We start from the raw sequence: 22,633 nt of genomic DNA, 5'->3' as shown, positions 1-22,633 counted from the left end.
GGCGGACTTCGTGCTTTAAAATTTCATTGGGACCCTGTGTACCACTAAAATTCAGTACCCCCGCCTCTCACCTTCCATTGTTCGCCATGGTTGCTTGGTGCCCAGTGTGGGTGAACTGGTCATGCTCCCCTGAATCTACCTCTGCCAGTGGGCATCAGACAAAAAGTGCCTCCTCCAGTGAGAGTCTGGATTCAACTCATTATTCTCTCACCACATATTTTATGGGGGGAAATTGACCAGCATAAAGACCATGCAAAAGGAGCAGTGAAGGCCTTGCCCATGGGCTCGGTGAGGCAGTCACCTCAGACAGCAGGCTGCAAGACAGTTGGGAGAGGCAGCGGATCTGGGCCCTGAGGAGCATGCCACTTGCTACCTACTGCGATGGTTGCCCACTGTCACCTGCCTGCCACTGCTACCTGCTCCTTTCTGGCCTCCTTTTTCTCCCCTGCCACTGCCAGCATTCCAGGGCTTCTTCAAGCCTCCTCTGGCCACCTCAGGTGGCAGTGGTGGCAGAGGCCTTGGTGCCATTTTCTGTTTTGCCTCAAGCACAGCCCTGAAAAGGAGGTGAGCTTCGAGCTAGTACTGTGCAGTAGGGCTTTTCCAAGTAATAAGTCACACAAAGAGCCCAAAGTGTTTCATTAAGAACATCTGTATTGATTTAGGATATCTATCCGTATAGTTAAAGCTATGGTTTTCCCAGTAGTGATGTATGAAAGTGAGAGCTGGACCATAAAGAAGGCTGATCGCTGAAGAATTGATGCTTTTGAATTATGGTGCTGGAGGAGACTCTTGAGAGTCTCATGGACTGCAAGTAGATCAAACCTATCCATTCTGAAGGAAATCAGCCCTGAGTGCTCACTGGAAGGACAGATCCTGAAGCTGAGGCTCCAGTACTTTGGCCACCTCATGAGAAGAGAAGACTCCCTGGAAAAGACCCTGATGTTGGGAAAGATTGAGGGCACAAGGAGAAGGGGATGACAGAGGATGAGATGGATGGACAATGTTCTTGAAGCTACGAACATGAGTTTGACCAAACTGTGGGAGGCAGTGGAAGACAGGAGTGCCCGGTGTACTCTGGTCCATGGGGTCACGAAGAGTCAGACACAACTAAACGACTAAACACCAACATTTGTGGCCATCCTTCAACTCCCATCAGCCTCAGCCAGTGAGGGCAATGTCTAGTACCAGCACGAGCCTTGTCTCCTTTCGCATAGTGCTTTTATGTTCTGGTATCACTTGTCCTTCCATTCTTGTGGTAAAGGCAAAATAGCACACCAAACGCCACCATCATCAACAACAGAGTTATTTCAGATAAAACTCTGCAATGCTTCTCTGGAGGCTGAGGTATGTTGCTTAATACTACTCATTTGCATAAGTACCTTTTTCTGAAAAGGAATGATTCAGGCATTAAGATGTATCCTAATAGATCTCGCTCTCCCCCACCCTTGCAAAGGTAAATCCCTTAGGTGAGTTGAGAATTATACATTTAAATCCGTGAAGGTTGGGTTTTGCTTTTGTGTTTTTGGTGGTGTATGTGCTGCTGGCTGACTCACCGTAGGAAAGCAGATACAACCTGGGAAAGGAGGGGGAGCTTGTTTTGAGTCTCACTGCAAACTGTACCCAAAGGGTTTTGCTTTAAGGAAGATTACAAGCAATTCATTAATATCTTAATGGAATATGTAAGTAATTAAGTAGCAGTAAGGAAAGGGGAAGTTTGGGGATTAACCATACCTCTATGTAGGCTGATGGAAAATTTAGGCATAATCAGTTTATATAATGCGAAAATTAACAAGTTAGGACCAACTGAAGCTCTGTTCTCAGAGTTTATTAACAGAGTTGGAAATCTCCATATCATAGGTAACTGTTAGTGTGTTAGTGTGTCCGTGTGTGTGCCCTGGCCCTTTAAGAGGTAATCCCACACTGGGAGAGGTAGGTGAGTCTAGGGAGTTGTTCTGTAGACTTTTCTGCAGGCTATTTGCGATAGAGACCATTAAGTACAAGAAACTTTAAAACTGGCCCTAGTCTTGAAGAAAAGCCAACCTCTACTGGACTGCTTGGCTGCTCCTACTGAGATTAATTTGAGACCTGGAGCCTGTGAGATTGGCTTGGACTCTACATAGAGCACACAAGTTGTGTGCGCCAGTAAAGTATATCACATATCCCTCTCAACTGTCCTGGTAAAACCAGAACATCTCTCTCTCTCTCTCTCTCTCTCTCTCTCTCTCTCTCTCTCTCTCTTGCCTAAGAACACGGCCATTTTGGGTGCTGCAAGCTCTTGTGATCACTCACTGTGATCTTGCCCCTCCCCCAGCACTTGCCCTGGAGCTTTGCCCACAAAAACTCACTTACAAGTGCACAATTGGAGAAGCATCAGTTTGGGTTTTCTGTGGACTGTTGTGTGTTCTGATTGAGCTTTAGAGAGCATTTTTTTTTTTGTGGTGGGGAAAGCTCTGGACCCAAAGAAAGGGTGCTTGGACACAAACCTTTAAAGGGTGGGTCGTGTTTGGAAAAAGTGGAGAATCAGTAAGTGTGAATATGTGGGTATAGCAAATGTTTGGAGAGGGATTACAGATGGATGCTGGCAACTGTAGCATTCTTGGGTTTCTTTGGGTTTGCTACCTCCTTTTCTGTAGTGTTAGATGCAGAGCTCCACTTGAGATTCATCCTGCATTCCCTGCTCCACCCACGTCCTGGATATAGCATACTTCCAGTGGGTGGTGAATAGAAATGGCAGCCCCAAATGATTTGGTTGCTGCTCCTCTCCACCCCAAATGTTCGGGCTCATTCAGGATCAAAATGGTGACTGGTGGATACTAAGAGAAGCTTCGTTGTCATTACAGCACTAGCAAGTTCCCCCTGCTCCTCCAAATTGCCCAAATGTCCCCATTTTCAAAACCTGCATTATAGAAGGCTGGTTGAGCTGCACTACATGAGCTACAAACCCAACCTCTAGCTAGCAGCCAACCCTCCTGTACACTGTGAACTATTGAGGTGGGGAATAAGTGATGAAACTGCCTTTTGGGGAAGTTTTGCCTTCTGCCAGTGACGTTTTGCTTGAGAACCCTTGCTGAACTTTGCAGGAGTTTCGGGTTTCTTTCTGGAGCAGCATGTGAAAAGCACCGAGCTAAGCCCTAAGTCAGACATTGTTTGGTTTCTGACATCAACTTGGAAAAACAAATTTACACTTTCAGTCTTCCACAGTTTCCCTCCTTCCAGTATCCCACGTATTACATTAATTTTCGGTACACCAAGATTAATGTCATTGTCTTGGATGTTAAAGTTCCGAAATAGAACATTTCTCGGTAGAAACGATGCCTTGGATGTTAGACACAAATCCTTATATCTAATAATCTTTGATTAAAGCCTGCAGCTGTGAGATAATATGGACAAAAGAGAGCTTCACAATAGAGCCACAAGTCTTCAGCTTCTCGGCCTACACATATTACCACAAAAGAATGTCAGTATGAGAGACTGGCTTTGTAAAAAAGAGAAGGGGGGGGGAAGTACTTCCTATAGCTGAAGAATAATTTCAGAGCACCAGAAACACACAACCACATGTTTTCCCACACAGCGATTTCAGTCCAATCTTAGAATGTGTTTGCTTTTACAATTATTCTACCCCCACCTCTGCTATTTTTGAGATCTTTACCATATGTGGTGGTGAGACTTTTACAAGACAATCCATGTTATCAGTTCAGTTTCTGGGACTTTTTACTGTTGTTGGAGATTTCTGTGTGAATAATGGATGTAAAAACTCGGCTCATAGTCTCATTTCCAGCTTTCAATGATTGTGTTTATATTCTGTAACCAATAACTATCATCTCCTTTTTCCTTTTCCTTTCTTTCTTTTTTTAAAAATGGCTTTCTTGTTTTGTTTTGCTTGCCTTGAGAATAGTACTACTTGGTACAAAGTGCTGAATTATCCCAATACTATAATCCTGTGTGCTGCAGGCAAGTCCACAAAGCCTCCAAATAACTGACGACACGCTCTGAAGCTGACATGTTTGTGTCCATTATTGAAAGGTGTATGTTAAAATCCTGAAACAAATTAGCCTGCTATAAGAATATAAAGCTCTGACTCAAAGGATTTTAGCTAAGCAATCATTTTCTGGGTGGAAATGTTTTTTGAAAGAACTATTTTTCTTCAATGGTGACTAAGGCATTTAGATGACCAACAACAACAACAACAACAACTCCAGGATTGGTAAGAGCTTTCCAAGTTGTCAGTTTCTTTTTGTGGAAGTGTTGATGGGCATGTGAAGTGGTCAACTACATGTAACAAGGGTCTTGTTTTTCAGACTGGAAGTCTGGACAGGTGAGGGTTCCTGGAGTCAGGACTACTGCTAAGGACTGCCTTATTTAGCCGTTCCTGGTCTCGTACTATAACTCCCATCATCCCCAGCCGACATGGCCAATGGTGAAGGATAATGGGGATGATAGTCCAAAACATCTGGAGAACAACAGGTTGTGAAAGGCTGGCCTTAAGAGCCCTGGCAAAGTGGCAAAGTGTCTCCTTTTCTAAGGGAAATTATAGGCATATCATCCATAATAACTAGAATATAGTACAGTGAAACATAATCACCAGGACAAAATTTAACCAACAGGTTATATGAATCACTCAGGCTGTGGGAAGTAGAGATGCCAGAAGGAAATTATTTTTCATATCCTAAATCAACACATGCAAATTTGCAGGAGAAGGTTTTTTTGCAGGGAGGGTGGGGATGTCTCTTGGTACTCTTGAGTACAGTTACTGTGCTCTCCAAAAGTAAAAAAAGGAAGTGTTCCACCACCAAAGACAGTTTTCTTCAGATCTCATGACTTGCTACACTGCTTAGTCCGAAGCAGATCCCAGATTGCTAGGGGCATGACTCATATGGCCAGATGGACACAGAGGAAAATGTGGTGAAGCATAGCAGGGCTGAGGGAAAATAACATTTTCCATAATTTTTTTGAAGTACACTATAGTTACAAGGAATTTATTTTTTTTAAGGAAAAGAGGACTTGAGGGCAAAACTTGCTAACTAGATAGGCAGAAAAGTTAATACTAACTAACACAGAGCAGGTAACCCAGGTAATTTCTGTGTCCAAAACAAGAAAGATCACCAAACACCACCAGCTCCTGGCCCTCAAACAAACCCCATATACACATTATAGGTCAGATTTGCAGGCACAAAGCCCATTCAAGGCCATCCCTTCCATGTGACAGGAAGAAGCTTTGTGCTTCAGGTAGCATCATGGGTTTGATGAAGGCACCGGAGTGGTTAGGTGAAGGCCGTGAACCACTGGATTGCAAGGAACTGAACAGAATAATGTCTAATTACTGGGGGAATTATGGCATTTGTGGTTTTATAATGCTGAGGAACAGTCAAAGTGCTTTGCTGGCTTGGCAGGTCTGGAGGTAACATGCAGACCAGGATGCCCATCAATTTTTTAAAAAAAGCTAACTAGAATTACAGCACCTTTAGATGGAAGAACAGGGCCAGCAAGACCTGTATGCCTCAGAGCAATAATATTATAGACCAGCTGTTTAGCAAGGGGAATGAATCTCTCCTAATAATGGTTTTCTACCAAGGTGCACATTTTTTGTATGCAACTTTGCATGTCTGTTTTCATTACCATCATCATTGATTTTTTAATCTCCTACAGATCTATCTGAATAATGCATTTCTATATGCTATTTTCACTACTGTATGCATGCATATGCATCCTAATACTTGGCAGGAGAACTGCATTACAAATTTAGGGCAGTGCGAGTTCCAGAGAATGGCTGTGTTTCAGGCCATGCATTGTTTCAGAAAGTGTGCATTAGGTAGGTTTGCCTTTAAATGTGAAGTGAGTTGAATTTCTCCCTGATCCCTAGTAAATAACCACTGAGGCAGCAAGGGTTGGATTACTGCAGTGCACTTTATTTGGGTCTGCCTTTAAGGTTGGCCCAGAAGAGTGGGTGGAGAGTGTTGCAGCTTGGCTGATGTTAGGAGCATGTTCACCAGCATGTAGCACAGCTGTCAAATGATCTGCATTGGCTGCCAACTTCCTATGAAGTCATGTTGAAGGCTTTACTGCTGGTATATAAAGACCTACAGAGGCTAGGAACTGCTTATCTGAGAGGTCCTGTTCCCCCCCCCCCCAATCATACTACTCAAACCTGCTCAGATCATAGTGAGGCCCTCCTGTGGCTCTAATGGATGCAATAAGACTGCTAGCACATTTGCAAAGCTAAGCAGGGTCCAGTTTGGTTTCAAATTGGATGGGAACCACGTGTTGAGTACTCCTGCATTGCAAAGGGCTTAGACTAGATGACCCTCAGGGTCCCTTCCAACTCTACAATTCTATGATTCTATGTCCTGGAAGTTGGTTTAATAAGACAGGCCAGAATTTTCCCCAAATCTCACTTGGTTCAAGCATTTTTAATCATTGGTAGGCATGTTAATATAATCAATAGTATATTAAAAAAAACTACAGGTATGTGTCAAGAAGGCATGTTTACAGCTACCTTCAGCTCTAAATTATGACTTGCCTATTAGGATTAGCCAGGTGAACAAACACACCTGAGGGGAAGTTAGACATTGGCCAGGAGACCTACTGGCTCACCTTGTAAGGAAACCAGGCATTCATCTGGTAACTGAAAAACAATTCAGAGAATATATCACTGCTGGGTTGGACTTGGTAGCATTTGATATGACAAATAGTAGAACAGGATGTGGGGAGAGCTGAGATCTTGTTGAGTGTATGTGTGAAACAGAAAGGAAGGGGAATGAAATAAAAATGCTGGATGTTGTAGGAAGCTGGATGCAGAAAGATGGAATCTTGGGGCATCCTTTATGTATGTTTCTTTTGGGGGGAGCCTTTCTGGGTCTTCTGTATGCTTTCATTACAAACAATTATAATGCTGTACTGGGAGGATTGTGGGGACACATTTTAAGATGCCTTTACTGTTTGTTTCTGGATTTAGCAATCCATCTGCTTTGAAAAGGAAAACTAGCTTTTGTGAATTGTTTAGCTGCAAGACATAAATCTTCATTGTAAGGTTTCTTAGCATATTGTGATTAAAACTGGAAACTATTTGGAGAGCAATTTGAACAAATGCCACATGGATGGTGTGCAAGCACAGGCAAATACATTTCACATAATAAGCAAGTAAACATGTTTAAGGAAGCTGGATCTTGCAGCCTTTTAGTAGCATAGTTTAGGATCCTTACTCAATGAACAAGTACTTATTGAAAGAGTGGAGGAAAAGATCACCCCAATGGCAGCAAGTAACCCAGGCATCCCCAAACTGCGGCCCTCCAGATGTTTTGGCCTACAACTCCCATTATCCCTAGCTAACAGGACCAGTGGTCAGGGAAGATGGGAATTGTAGTCCAAAACATCTGGAGGGCCGAAGTTTGGGGATGCCTGAAGTAACCCATGGCTAGCCAACATGGTGGCCTCCCAAATGATGTTGGACTACAACTCCCACAGCCCCAACTGGTCGGGGGTAATGGGAATTGGGGTCATCACACTTGCTGCACCCAAACTAAAGCAACAAAAGAGAAAATGCCTATTGTACAACCTAACCAGTCTATACCATGCAGATGGGGAATCAAGTTTAAAAACTGCCCTTCGTTAAAAGTAAGCTAGTCACTTCCTTCCAGTGTACTAACTTCCAGTGTGTGGTCTGGTGTGATACAGTCTGGTGTGATACGGTCATGAGAGAAGTAGACCGTATGACCCATTCCCTGGTACTCCAGGCAGGGCTTGACAAGATTTCTCCTTGAAACTCAGGAGAGTTGCTGGCAGTCAATGTAGACCACCTGGTGTCACCAGATGTTGTCGGACTATGAGAGCCAGTGTAGTGTAGTGGTTAAGAGTGGTGGACTCGTAATCTGGTGAACCGGGTTCGCGTCCCCGCTCCTCCACATGCAGCTGCTGGTTGACCTTGGGCTAGTCACACTTCTCTGAAGTCTCTCAGCCCCACTCACCTCACAGAGTGTTTGTTGTGGGGGAGGAAGGGAAAGGAGAATGTTAGCCGCTTTGAGACTCCTTCGGGTAGTGACAAAGCAGGATATCAAATCCAAACTACTCCTCCTCCCCTCCTCCTCCTCCTCCTCCTCCTCCTCCTTCTTCTTCTTCTTCTTCTTCTTCTTCGCCCTTGAGTCCCAGCCGGCATGGGATGATGTTATATGTGCTCCAACAACATCTTAAGGGCTCCATGTTGGCTATCCCACTGTCGATCTTTATTGAGCTTTCATTGACACTCCTGGGCAGGGCCCTAGACCATGAGCTTTCATTTTTATATGGAAAAAGTGAGTATCTAGTCCTCCTAGAAAGAAAGTTATGAAGTAAAATGTACTTCACATCAGCTAAGAGAAAATTGAATCAACCCAACAGTCCCACTCTATCTGTACATTACAGGGGAAGGCTGTTAGCTGTGAGTAAACAGCATGTGATGATAAGTGATCATCTTATTGAGGAATCTCCTATAGGCTTCTAAGAAACCTTGAAAATCACTGTCTTGGGCAATGCTGGGACTCAGGCAATGGCTTAGGAATACTAAGTTTACTGGGGTTACATCATCCGGCCCCATTTTCTATGGGAATTCCTGTGTGTTAATAATGCAAGTGCATGTTTGACCATGTGATTGGGATCACAGATCTGAGGGGAAACACTGGCTAATGCAAATGCAGCCATTATAAGCCTGTAACCCGGTCAGTTGTTTTTCCTTGTGGCAGCCCCAGAGAATCCGCTTAAGTTCCCACAGGCTGTTCAAACAGCCCAGTGCTTAAACATACCATGCGGAGCAAACCAAACAGCCTGCTTTTGTTTGGCCTAAAGTTTTTGTTATCCTTCAAAGCGCTTTCTATAACTGCTACAAAGTCATTATTGTTTTGGCATTATTCCTGACATTTTTCCCTGACGTTATTTATTTAGTGCACTGAACGTTATTCTCTTGGAACACGGCTGAAAAATATTCCCATAAATGCCACTTCAGCTGGGCGAAAGAGACACTTTGTCATTTGCATTGTCATGGGCATTGCCATTAACTTCCTCAGACCTTCAAGCCAATTCGGTAGCTGGGTAGGAAAGGTTAAAGATGATTCTGGGGTTATTTGATCTCTTGTCACGATTCTGCCTCTCTCAGACTGCAATCTTCAATCTTACATATTCGCAAGAACTCTCCCAGGGGGGGATAGAGTGGGGGAAAGTTCCCACTGCTTTTCACATTCTGAAAAATGTTTCTGGTGGTTTCAGAGTAGGGTTTTTCTTAAGAAAAGCAAACCATTCCAAATTGGTTTAAATACACCAATGAATCCCCTTGCTCCTGTATCGATATTCACAGCCTGGGCTTGTGCCAGGGGTGGTAAACCACAGGCCCAGGGGCTGAATACATCCCTTTCTGCCCCTCAGGCTTCTCCCTCTCTTCCCACTTTCTGCCCCTTACTGGACCTGCTTCATACACAAAGGCTACAGTCACAACACACATTTAAGGCATGATACCACTTAAAACAGCTTCGTCACGGATTACGTCCGCAACCCGAGGTTCCACTGTATATTAGTTTTATACTTTCAGGAAATCTTTTTGGGGAGGTGTAGGTGTTTTCAAGCACCTGCTTCCCTCATTGCAGGCCCCAGGGTTACACTACACTCTACCAATTTGACCACATCATTCTGTGTGTGTAGATAGACCTGCAGAAGGTTGGATGTGAGATTGCTTGGGAATGGTGGCCGACATTTTGTGGATCTGAACTTCACGTGAGTCAATAAGATCTTGCCTGAGCTAAGAATGCTCCTCATTCTACCTGGATGGAATGCATGATGTTTTTCCATGTGATGGAAGTGATATACTAGCCCTCAGCATCACCAGCAAAAAGCCATCAGCTGGTTTGGGGCTTCTCACACAGACAATGCAAATTTACCAAATTTTCATGCATAGCTGATATTCCTCCTGTGTTGGCATGCAGAAACTTAGCAAAGGAATGACAGAGCTTGGCCTCAGATAAGCTTAGTCGTCAGGAACCATTCTAGGACTCAACAGCTGTTTAATTTTCCCTTTCTCATTTAAGCCACCAATAGCTAAAGCCCAGAAAACAGAGGAATTTAAATGAAATGTCAGTGATAGCACACTGAAGGGCTTCAAGAAGCCCCCTTTTAGTCTCTGTTCTTTTATCACCATAGCACAAGCTCTCCGGTGTGGCTGTAGTCATACATTTGATTGATTTGGCTCCCAAGCTGATGTTTACACTGTTACATTCAACTTGCTCAGATGGCTGTGACATGCAACCCGAATGCAGTGAAGCTGACAGAGAATGTGAGGAGAACCAGACAGATGACAAGTTCTCCCATTCTCTCAGAGCTGATGCAGGGCGATCTGTCAGCTGATGATAGGCTGCAGCCTGTCATTTATAGACTTACAGCTGTAATGTGGGTAAAATGAACAGGAAGGGGGAATGTCACACGGTGCAAGTTTTTGGGGAGGGGGAAGTATAAGCTATTTTATAAAATACACAGATTTCAATTCTGGCCACAGAACATAGTTTATTCAGTATTCACCAATATCTGTGATATTGCACACGAGTGAAATAGGGATGGTTGACCTCACTAAGACAGCATCTTCCATAGTCAAAGGATGAATACAAAATGAAAAGAAAGGAAAGTTAGCATCTTGTGGTAAAATGAGGACTATCAAAGAATCAATATTCATGAACTTTGTCTCATAGTGACTAGCCATTGCCTCCTTCCCCAGGTCCCCCATCTACTCACTGCAGGGAAGCAAGGAAGATGACCGTGATAGTTCCATCCTGTGGGAATGCAATTCCCTAGTTTGATATTCTTGGCTGGAACACACAGTCCTAACTTAGGTCACCTTCAGACTATTTTGGGGATGGATTCAAGTGCACTCAGGACATTACGGTTCATGTTGTTAGTGGATCACCCTGGTGCAATAAATCCACTTTAAAAAATATATATAGTAGGAAAGTGATAGGAAATGCACTTAAAATTTGGGATGAACAAATCGTTAATGGGGAAATATATAAACACTGCACAAACCTATCAGGATGAATTCAGAATGAATGCTCATTGTGACAAAATAAATCAGACTGAATGTTCAGTAAAGACTGGACATGATCTAACCTCTGGATAAGGTTTGTGCAAGTCAATGTGGAGGACTATTCAATAAACAGGTCATCTGTAGGATCCTTAAACTGACATTCCTCAGGCAGAATGAGAAGATTTTAAAGGAACATATAATTATCTGCACATATGTACCCTTGTCCTGAAGTTCATGATTGCTAGAGTCTAGCAGGGGTTAAAAAAAGAGCCACTTTTAAATTTTATTCTCAAAAAGGAGTATATGATAGTTATGGAGAAAAATGTCTCTCTGTTTTATCACTTTTCATTTGCTTTTGGGAGAGATTACTGGCTCTGTTGCAGGAGAGATGGATGAAATTGTTAGGGTGCTGTCTCCAGCAGCCATTTATTCTTTGACTGCACTAATGCAATCTGTTCCAAAATGCAATATTTTGCCTAGGGATTTGTTTCCTTCCTTGTGTTTTAAAATGGGATATTTGGAAAAGAGGGGGAAATGTCTTTCAACTGGAAACGGGTGTGGGAAATAAATAGTCCTTTGACCAGTGCAATCAGTTCAGCTTCATGGTGGTGATATTCTGTGCTAGTGAGCAGCTGAGCTGCTGCATTTTGCACTTGCTGCAGCTTCAGAGCCAATCTTAGGGGCAGACCTAAATAGAGCACATTGGGGCAACCCAATCTGGATGTTACCAGTGCGTGACTGACAGTGGCCAGGTTATCCTGGTCTAGAAACAACTCTAGATGTTTTATCAGATGAAGCTTCAGTTTTCCAGGTGCGTGCGCCTTTGTCCATTGCGAGTTTAGTGTGAAGGTCCAAGGGGGATCTCAATGCCTCAGTGCACTTTTATAAGGCAACCAAATACAGGTTGCAGACAAACAAACATACGAGCATGAAGCATACCTGAAGGAGCGTCTCCACTCCCATCGTTCAGCCCAGACACCGAGATCCAGCACCGAGGGCCTTCTGGCGGTTCCCTTGTTGCGAGAAGTGAAGCTACAGGGAACCAGGCAGAGAGCCTTCTCAGTAGTTGTGCCTGCCCTGTAGAAGGCCTCCCATCAGATGTCAAGGAAATAAACAACCATTTGACTTTTGGAAATCATCTGAAGGCAGCCCTGTACAGTGGTACCTCGGGTGACAGACGCTTCAGGTTACAGATGCTTCAGGTTACAGACTCCGCTAACCCAGAAATAGTACCTTGGGTTAAGAACTTTGCTTCAGGATGAGAACAGAAATTGCGCAGTGGTGGTGCGACGGCAGCGGGAGACCCCATTAGCTAAAGTGGTACCTCAGGTTAAGAACAGTTTCAGGTTAAGAACAGACCTCCAGAACAAATTAAGTTCTTAACCCGAGGTACCACTGTATAGGGAAGTTTTTAATGTTTGGTGTTTTATTGTGTGTTTAAGGATTTTGTTGGGGGCCACCCAGAGTGGCTGATGCAGCCCAGTCAGATGAGTGGTGTATAAACAATGAAATAATATTATTATTCCCCCCCCCCTGCGCGCGCACCTCTTGCACTCTGTTTTACAGCATTATTTGGGCACCCCCTGAAGTGAGGTGCCCAGTGCGGCTGAAACAGTCACGCTACCCTAAAGCCGCCTCTGCTTCTGAGCACATTTACACAAACACATCGGCAAGCCTTCTGCTGGTAAGCTGCATTAGAGGTCATCTAAAACACAAAAACGAATGCCAGACCCTGCAAAAAATGAGATAACAGCAACCCTCATCATTCAGCCTGGATACGTGAAAGCAAAACTCGGTATTTTTTAGAGACAGGGTTCCACATGCCAGTCCTGCCCCCCACCCCAATTTTCATCAGGACCTGAATCATTTCCTCCCTTTTTTACTTCTGTCAAATATTCTTCATTTTACTGTCATTTTGAAAACTGTTTTGAACCTGTGCAAAGGTGGTGGCAGTGTGGGTAGAGCTCACCCACCAGATGCTAAGCCCAGTAAGGAAGTTAAGTATGTACAAAGCTCTCTGCCACCAGAATCAATGAGCCTTATAGGTGCATAAATGTGGCTGGATAATGTACAAAGTTAAAACAAATAAACACCTTGTTGTCGAAGAGAGCTGAATCTTACGATTTACGGCTTGTTCTTGTTTATAGAAAAGAACTTGGGCTCCCTGGTGTAAAGTCTGCTTTCGCCTACCGTTCTTTCATTCTCGGTTCTCTTCTGTAAACACCACACCATAATTAGTGTTCCAAAGTTCCCCACTTGAGGTTTGAGAAGGACGAAGCAACAGATGTACTTCAGGGAAACCTAGCTGTCCTTAGCTATTGGCAGTGATGCTGCCTTTCTTTACCTTGAAAACATGCACATGGAAAAGATTGACTTAGCAACTTGAGGGGGAGGGAAATTATCAGGCTAAAATATACACAGAGAGATTAATGTGTCTAGCTTCCTATGCAATTAGTGGACAGAACTGCAAACACTTAGCAGTTCTTAAATGTTAAATAGGACACCAACAGAGCACTCTACTCAGAAGTATTTTTATTTTTTATTTTTTTTACAGATTTTTATCCTGCTTTTCAGAAGAATCACCCCACCAGATAGCCAATGTGTTGCATATTGACAACACAAAACACATGAAACTTTAAGTGCACAGCCTAGGGTCATTTTAGACTCATAGCTGTCCGTGGAGGTGCAGGTCAATTCTATGTTCAGCTTCATCTGGTACACCAGCTGAGACCCTGCCTTCCTGCCCACTGTATCGCCAGTACATGGTCTGGTTATTTCTTGCTGGGACTTCTGCAATGCATTCTATGTGCTGCCACCTTTGAAGGTGACTCAGAAGCTACAATTAATCCAGTACGTGGCTGCCAGATTGGTGACTGGGAGCTGCCGCCGGGTACAATATAACACCGGTTCTAAAAGAGCTACATTGGCTGCCAGTACGTTTCCAAGTGCAGTTCAAAGTGTTGGTATTGACCTTTAAAGCCCTAAACGGGTTTTGCCGTGTATACCTGAAGGAGCATCTCCACCCCCATTGTTCAGCCCGCACACTGAGATCCCACACCAAGGGCCTTCTAGTGGTCCCCTTAGTGTGAGAAGTGAATTTGCAGGGAGCAAGGCCCCAATCGTGCCTGCCCAGTGGAACGCCCTTCTTTCAGACGTCAGATAAACAATCATATGACTTTTCGCAGACATCCAAAGGCAGCCCTATTTCAGGAAGCTTTTAATGTTTGATGTTTTGGTATGTTCCTTTATACCTGGTCGGAAGCTGCCCAGAGTGGCTGGGGCAACCCAGTCAGATGGGTGGGGTACAAGAAATATATTGTTGTTGTTACTCCCAGGTTAATTGGGAGCCAGATGAACTTACTTCTGAGTAGACATGCCATAGGACCATATTAGTTTTTAGAAATTAACCGCTAAAAAAGCATGACATACTTTGCTTATTTATAGTTGCATGTCTTGCATGCTTGCTTGAATTTAAGTCCTATTGAATTCAATCACTTTTTTTCAAAGTAAATGTCTGTAGGACTGCAGTCTTCAGCCACATATTCCTTTGTGAGGGGAAAACCCACATGTAATTCTTCTTTTTCAATCTCTTCCAGATCTTCCAGTCCAGCAATTCTTCACATGAGAATGAAGCTTTTTGTGTCCTTGCAGGTTAGTGCGAATGCCATGTGACTCTTGGAAGAGTTTCAGTAATCTCTGAATGATGTATGGCGTGATAAATCCCTGTCTTATTCTCCAAAAGGGTGTACAATGCTTGATGAAAAGCTGCCAATAATTCTAATGAGCATGTTCTTCAGAAAATTTTCCACATCGTTCACAGCAACTGAGTTGCCATTCCCTGGGTAAATTATCCTCTTGCACTCAGCCATCCTTCCCAGAAACTCAAGCATCTCCAAAGACTTGGTTTGCAATAACATTTAGGGCAAATTTGCATGGCCGTTTGGAATGCAAACACAAAGTTTGCAGGCAATATCTGTGACTATTTCAGCCTCAACTTGTCTCCTGCCTGTCCAGATGGCAAAATGGAGAGCCCTTGTGGAATCAGTAAATCTGTATGCTTTTATCTCCCCTTTGGGTGAACCTGTTCTGGTATCACATCTAGAATCCAGCTCACAAGGTTTGATGAGTCCCAGCAGTTATTTTCAACAAATAAACTACTTTAAGGAGGCCAAATCACTCTCAGGAAAGCAACAGGACGTGTGTGTAGTTCTCAGACAATTTCCAAAGCCTGACCGACAAACAGTATATGCCAGTAGTCTATTCTAGACATTACCTGGGCGTAAATGAGTGGTTAGGTTGTTCTTCTCCAATTGGAAAACTAGGCTAAGCTAGTAATTGATCATAAATCTCAGAAGAATTGGAATGGTGTGGGAGCAAAAAAGGGAAATGGGACCATCAAACTATTCCACATAGCGTTTAAGCCGGTCACAGTCAGGAGTGGCAAAGTAGAGGACTAGAAGCTTGAATTTAATGCAGATCATCACAAATAACACAATAACCTGGAGTAGGACAGCATAATTTTAGCTGCAGGAGAGAAAGAGGTAAGTTAGTGCTGCCCTTGAAATTCTCAGCCACACACAAAACAAGAAACTTTAATAAAACTGAAAATACCTCTCTGCAACATATTTCCCATCTGGGTTGTCCTTAACCTTGGGAATAACTCATTTAGCTAAATTCAGAATACCAGCAGCTTGGGGGCACTTTGGAGAATACTGCCTGGTGCCCAAAACATTTGCAGCGAAAATAGGAATGTTCTAAATGGAATTAGATGAACGAAACTGTGTCATATTGAGATGAAATATAAATAAGTGCACAGGGCCCATTTGATTAAAAATGCATGCAAATTTTCTTTTAAAACATTTTTACTTCTCTATGATTCAAGCTTCCCCCAGCCCCCGCCACATGTATTTCCCACTCAGCAAACTTCTTTCCACTAAATGTCTGTCTCAGTGTTAGGCCTCCGAGGAGTTGTAAAAGCCAAAGGCAGATGGAAACAATAGGCATTCTCTCTGTTCCACTGTAAAGCCTACACACCAAGTTCATTTGTCAAAAGCCTGAGGAGCGTTTCCAGGGAGGCTGCTTCGGTAAACCATGTCCACCCAGAGCAGTTCTGTCTTGTGCCTTTTCTTTTTTTGCCTCTCATGCAGATGCTCCATTAGGAGTTAACATGTCACTTACACACCAAATTAATATTTAAAGTAGTATTTAGGGTTGCTTGTTCCAAATCCCAGTCCCAGACCAGTCTCTTCCCTTCCACTCTACCCTGCCACATCTTCAGTTCTGCACTCCTTCCACCTCATGAACCTAGAATAGCAATAGCACATTTTACTTCTGCTCTAGCATATATCCCTCTTTAAATTTAGAATCCTAAAATTGTTTCTGGGTTTTGACCTATAAGCGCTATATGATGTGGGCACGGCATGTTGTTGTTGTTGTTGTTGTTGTTGTTGTTGTGACAACTCTTTTGCAGATTCTTGTAAACAAGAATGCTTCCAATTCTTCATGTCCACTGCATCACCACTGCCCCTATTAATATAGTGCCCCACATAAGGAGTGAGATGGACAAACAGGGAGCAATAACTGTCCAACTGTCCAGGGGAACGCTGGCACCACAAGGTATGAATCCTTCACCAGATGTTGGAATTTAGCAAGTGGTCTCCTTTGCTTCCAGTTTCTTCCTTCTAGGCCTCTCTGCTTTCTGGCCTCTGATGTCTTAGAGGCTGAGGAGATAGTGAGAAATCTCACCACACCTTCAATGGGGGGGGGGGGGGTTGACTACCTTGAGCTTTAGGGGTGGACAAGGTTTCCTGTGTCCCTCTCCTTAGCTGAAGACATGCTGCCTCACACTCCCCTCCAGGCCTGGAAGCCACGAAGGAGGCATAGTACCCAGGGGCCCACGGCAACTTCTGGACTTGACCTGGGTAGTGACCTGCTGAAGTACGTGGGCGGCTGAAGCAGTGGCTCGCCATGTAGTGAGTTTTGGGAAGTTGAGCCCAAGGAGACCTGTCACAGCCCTATGCTTGAAATGGATACTTCCTGCCTTGAACAGAGAAGTTAGAGCCATGTCCAGTGTGTAAGGAGGCAAACCAAAGAGAGAGAATTGTTTATTCTGTAAAGATTTTTCAATGAACCCCAGGTTTGTTTGTTTGTTTTAGAAAGTTTCTTTAAAAACTTGGCACTGTACAAACATTGGGAAGATGTGAGCCTCTTCTGAAAAGCAACTGAGCAGAGATTGTCAATATCCTGTCTCCGTATATCCTGCCATCTTCTGTCAAATGCAAAGTGCTGGTCTTAACCTATAAAGCAGGCACCCCCAAACTTCGGCCCTCCAGATGTTTTGGACTACAATTCCCATCATCCCTGACCACTGGTCCTGTTAGCTAGGGATCATGGGAGTTGTAGGCCAAAACATCTGGAAGACCGTGGTTTGAGGGTGCCTGCTATAAAGCCTTCCATGGCTTGAGACCTCAATCTTTCATGGAGCACCTTTTCCTATATGACCATACTTGGACCCTGAGGTCTTCTCCAGGAGGCCTTCCCCTCTCCAGCAGAAGGTCAGTGTGTGATGACATGAGAGAGGACTTTCTTAGTGGTGGCTCCTTATTTATGGAAAGCTCTCCTCAAAGAGGTTCACCTGGCATCCACATTAATATATAGGCACCTTTTCTCTCAGGCCCTTTGTTAGCATCTCTATTATTATTTATAAAGCTAATTAATTTAAATGGTGATGGTGCCTATATTGTTGGAGGAAGTGGGTTTGATTACCGTGTTGTCACTTGTAGTGGTTCAACTGATTCTTTTGTGTTGGCCCTTCCCCAAACAAGGACATAGGAAGCTGTCTTATACTGAGTCAGAACATTGGCCCGTTTAGTCCAGTATTGTCTATACTGAGTGGAAGCAGGATTTCAGGCAGTGATTTCTCCAACTGGAGATTCTGGCAATTGAACCTGCAACCTTCAGCATGCAAGGAAGTATTCCCTCCCCAAACACTATAACTTGGAACGATCTGACACTGTCAATTTGAAGCACTATTTTCCAGAATAGCAAAAGGAAGTCTTTCATTGCAGAATACCCCAAATGTTAGCTTTAAACACACACAGACAATTAGTCAAAAAGGAACCTCGCTATTAGGATACCAACAATTTCCAAATGTTGGAGACAAACAACTTGAGACACTTATTTCTATCTTGTGCTGCTTGTGAGCTCATCAGGGCTATCTGGCCAGTCCATTTTAGAAACAGAAAAGCCATTTTATGTTTTTATGCCGTCTAAGGATTAGATTTTTCTTGCTAGATATTCACACAGCACTATCAATCTGAAATAACTCCACATCTCTCCATATATGTCTATGATTGTTTCACGGTGACTAACCTCAACGAGGGCAAACGCGGCAAATGTCAAATATATTTAACAATGCATTTAATAAACACAATTCATTATAAAAAAGGCAGTGAAACAGAGGGACAACTCCTCTTGTCTGTTTATTCTGAGCCCCCTCTCGTTCTCCTTGTTGTGCAGGCAGATATATTTATCACAACGCACTCCAGATCAGGAAAGCGAACCTTGAAGTAATCTTCGTAGACTGTTTGCCTGCATTTCTACGTTTTGAGATGCATTTGTTATGAAATGCATTAACATTGTCGTAATCCGCAAGCCACATGGCAGCTTTGAGAGGAAACTTTAAAATGTGCACAGAGATGATAAATTGCACACTATGTCACTACAGCTTGTCATGTGATTTCATGTTCTATTTATGCTTGAAATGAAACACTTGAAAAGGGGGGAGGGAACCCAACCCAAAGCAATTTTAGAGAAATCTCATAATTTTTTCCCCTTCTGCGAGCATCAATTAAAAGACTCTCCCTTTGCTGCTCTGCAGGGCCTTTCTGCAGCAATCACCTTGTGTTGCGAGATCAAAGTAGGATGTTCCCAAGATCACGAAACCCGTAATTCCCTCATGTAATCTAGAGAGCATGCATTTTAAATGTGTGTCCTTTCAACTGCTAAGGGCGAAAGAGTTTTCAATCATGATACAGTGGACACACGTTCAGAATTTGACACAGTTTGAGGGGAATAAAAAACAACCATCTCCATAACCTGCTACAAGATTACTTCATTTCTGGCTTGCTTGCTTTTTTACACACAAGAATTTTTGCTTCCCAGATGTATCGTTCTCTTGATCCCCTTTCACATTGCATTTACATTTTACTCATGTTACATTTAAGAATCTGGTCAGCCCCAAGGGCTAACCTAGATGTGACGTGGGGGCTGCCACATTTATCGTACATTTCTCATATCTGCCCTGTTCGCAAAGGAAGTGGTGGTGATGGGATGTCTAATTTTTAGATTGAAGGATGTACATGCAGTGGTGGAACTTCATGCTCCAGCACTGGGGGGCGGAGAGCAGGCGGGGGCAGGGCTGGCACACGTCCTGGGGGCGTGGCACACCACCTGAGAGGGCGGTGCCAGTGTGTACATGGGGCGGGGGATGGTGCTTTTCTCTATGGGCCAGCTTCTAATCTAGAACCAAGCCAGACTGGCGTAGGGGTGAAAGAATCTGTCAATTTCCGTTCTCTCCGTTTCTTCATTTTTCCAGTATGAACTTCAGTTCTCTGCATTTCCGCAGGAAGTTTTTTTTAAAAAAAAAAAATCTCATGAAAATTACTTGCTGTTATAGTGCAATTTTCTCCTAATGGACACATTTCTGTATGCAGTTTTGATTGGTGTGCTCATTTTTGCAAACAATTTCTCTTAACATAATACACTTTTGTATGTTATCTTAGAGCTGGAAGTGGCACCACGAGGGTCATCTAGTCCAACTCCCTGCAATGCAGTAATCATTTGCCTAAGGTGGGGCTTGAACCTTTAACCCTGAAATTAAGATTCTTATGCTCTCCCATCTGAGGCTCTATTCATTTTAATGCCCACTCCCCCCCCCATTGTAAGCATTTCTATAAATATCGTTTGAGAGCTGCATCACAAAATTAGGATAATTGTGAATTTTGAAGGGTGGCTCTGCTTTGGTTCTCATACTGCTTCGGAAAGTGCAAATTTGATGGGTTTGGCTTTAAATGGAAACTGAAGTGAATTTCTCTGCCATCCCTAGGCTGAGGAGGAAAGTTCTGAAGCAATGGGTGGCAGGCGGGTCAGGAGCCAGCTCTTCTCACCTGTGCACACTTGTTATTGTAAAAGAAAAGAAAAGAAAAACACAATAGAGCCATACCTTGGTTGTTGTACGCCTTGCGACTCAAATGTTTTGGCTCCCGAACGTCGCAAACCTGCAAGGGAGTGTTCTGGTTTGCAAATGTTCTTTGGAACCCAAACGTCCGACGCAGCTTCCACAACTTCTGATTGAGTGCAGGAAGCTCCTGCAGCCAATCAGAAGCTGTGCCTTGGCTTCCAGAAGTCGAACAGACTTCCGGAATGGATTCTATTCAAGAACCAAGGTACGACTGTACATTTATTGGTTGCTTCAATAAATCATAGTTAAGGTAGTTTAGGATGTCAAAATAAATAAATTAATTGAAAACATAAGCAAAAAGCTTCCATTCCAGTTACAAGAGAAGGGGAGGGCAAGTGTGCAAGATTGAGTCTCACATTTGTAATCTCATTCATATAACATTAAAGCAGGGATGGGGAACTTCTAACCCTCCAGATGTAGAGCTACAACTGCCAGCATCCTTGGCCATGAGCAATGGTGGCTGGGGATCATGGGACTTGGAGTCCGACAACATTTGGAAGGCACCATAGGTTCACATCTTTGCAGCAAACCATAGGTTAGCTTAATGTATGAGTGAGGCCAGTCTCAAGAATGGTAAAATCTGCCATGGTGCTATTTGATTTAACTCCGCTCTTTGCACGTAGATAAGGAGAGGAGAACAGTGAAGAATAATGGTTTCAAAATGAAGTGAAAATTCTGTGTGTGGAGGTCTGAAATTTATAAGAAACAGCAAAGGGGGGGATGGGAAGAAGAGTTGCTAAAGCAACAAAGATGACAGCACTTTCTGCAGGATGTAATAGCGTTAAGTAACTAATCTTCTCAGTTTTTATGACAGCCCTATCTCAAAAAAAAAGATGCTCACTTCCAGGGTTTTAAAGAGGTAGCACTGAAAGGTAATTACACTGCAATGTAATGGCGTTACTTATAGACTATTCCAAGTTTTGACATGACAACAGGGTCCTGATAGAAGCCATTATCCTAACAGGAGAGAGAGAGAGAGAGAGAGAGAGAGAGAGAGAGAGAGAGAGAGAGAGAGAGAGAGAGAGAGAGAGAGCAGTACATGTCAGGTATACTGGAACATAGGAAGCTCTCTTTTAAATACCGTAATTGGCAGCCTATGAAACAAATGGTGCAAAACCATCACGTTCAGAATTACAGTGGGTTGTTAAATCCCATCTCTGTCCTGTATCCATGCTGAGAGGGACAATTATGCAGCGAAGGTTAAGGTCAAGGGCACCACTGAATTTGTTGATTCAGGATGCGTTCACACATTGCTTCCTGTGCGATAACTAAAATTGCTATTTGTTAACCTGAATATGTAAAAACTGCCAAAACGGGCTGGTTCCCAGAGATTGTGGTCTCTTATGTCAGGTAATTATTTAAGAAGGGGATGTAGGTTGAGAGATGATTCCACTTAGCTTGTCACTTACTACAATAGAGGAACAATATATGTCATTCAGTACTTTTAGTGTTTTTATTTTCAAAGTGCAGCCATTTTATTTTATTTTATTTAATGAATATCATAGCATGCTATAGTCAAAGACCTTTCAGACTTCACTTACCTGTGTTGTGTTCAATGGACCCATTCAATCTGTTAATAAGCAGACATTTCCTGCTAGGTATAAGCAGTGCTATTTTTCTTGAAAAAGAGGTGCTGGAACTCATCATGAACACCTCCCTTGTTCTCTATTAATGGCAACGGCGCCCACCTGAGAGGTGCCGGAACTGAGTTCTGGTAAGTTCCAGCTAAAAAGGCCCTGCATATAAGTCAGCCCAGCCCTCCTTTCCAGTGGAAACTCCTGCCTTAGCTTTTGCTGCAATTTGAAATGTAGCTAATGGTTTTGTTGGGATCTGAGAAGATGGGGATTTCTGAACCAATCAGGAAACCCATTTGCAAAGCCTCAACTGGATCCTGCAGGATCACCTCTCCACCCAACAACTGCTGACAGGAGGGGGTGATCTTAGATAGGGGTTGATCACCCATACCCCCATAGCGTCTTGGCTCAATCCAGTGCTGTGTAAAACTCCCACAATTTTTCATGTTTCCAGGCATGCAAACTTATTTTTCCTAGAAGCAATGAATATGGAATTGCGCACTAAACCTGTGCTATATTCCATTTTATTTACAGAAGTTTCTTTTACATTGTGTGGAAACTCAAATATTATGCAGAAATTAACAGTTAGGGAAATGTCAAGAAAACTGGACAAACTGCTATGTGAATGCAGTCTTACCACAGAGTAAATTAGTGTAACATAGCAGTTAGAAGTTGACTAATGACACTTTAGGATTGTTCTTAAAGTAATTCTCAACTTTTTTTTAAGTCACAATTTGTGATCCAAGTGTGTGAAGTCAACCTTAAAAGTCCAAGAAAAGGGGAAATATT

At 43.3% G+C, this 22,633-nt stretch overlaps 1 long non-coding RNA gene across 1 annotated transcript in view; it reads left to right on the top strand.

Moving 5' to 3' along the window:
• Positions 1–1,102: 1,102 nt before the first annotated feature.
• The window catches only part of LOC148684787 (uncharacterized), a 72,920-nt gene continuing 51,389 nt past the window's right edge, over positions 1,103–22,633 (top strand). The window contains exons 1-2 of the long non-coding RNA XR_015951687.1: positions 1,103–1,344; positions 14,626–14,680. This is a non-coding gene — a long non-coding RNA (uncharacterized LOC148684787). The remainder of the gene's footprint in view (positions 1,345–14,625; positions 14,681–22,633) is intronic.

Source organism: Zootoca vivipara, chromosome 8 (assembly GCF_965207765.1).
Source record: "Zootoca vivipara chromosome 8, rZooViv2.hap1.1, whole genome shotgun sequence".
In the NCBI taxonomy this organism is placed as follows: domain Eukaryota; kingdom Metazoa; phylum Chordata; class Lepidosauria; order Squamata; family Lacertidae; genus Zootoca; species Zootoca vivipara.
This window is presented reverse-complemented; position numbering and strand designations above follow the sequence as displayed.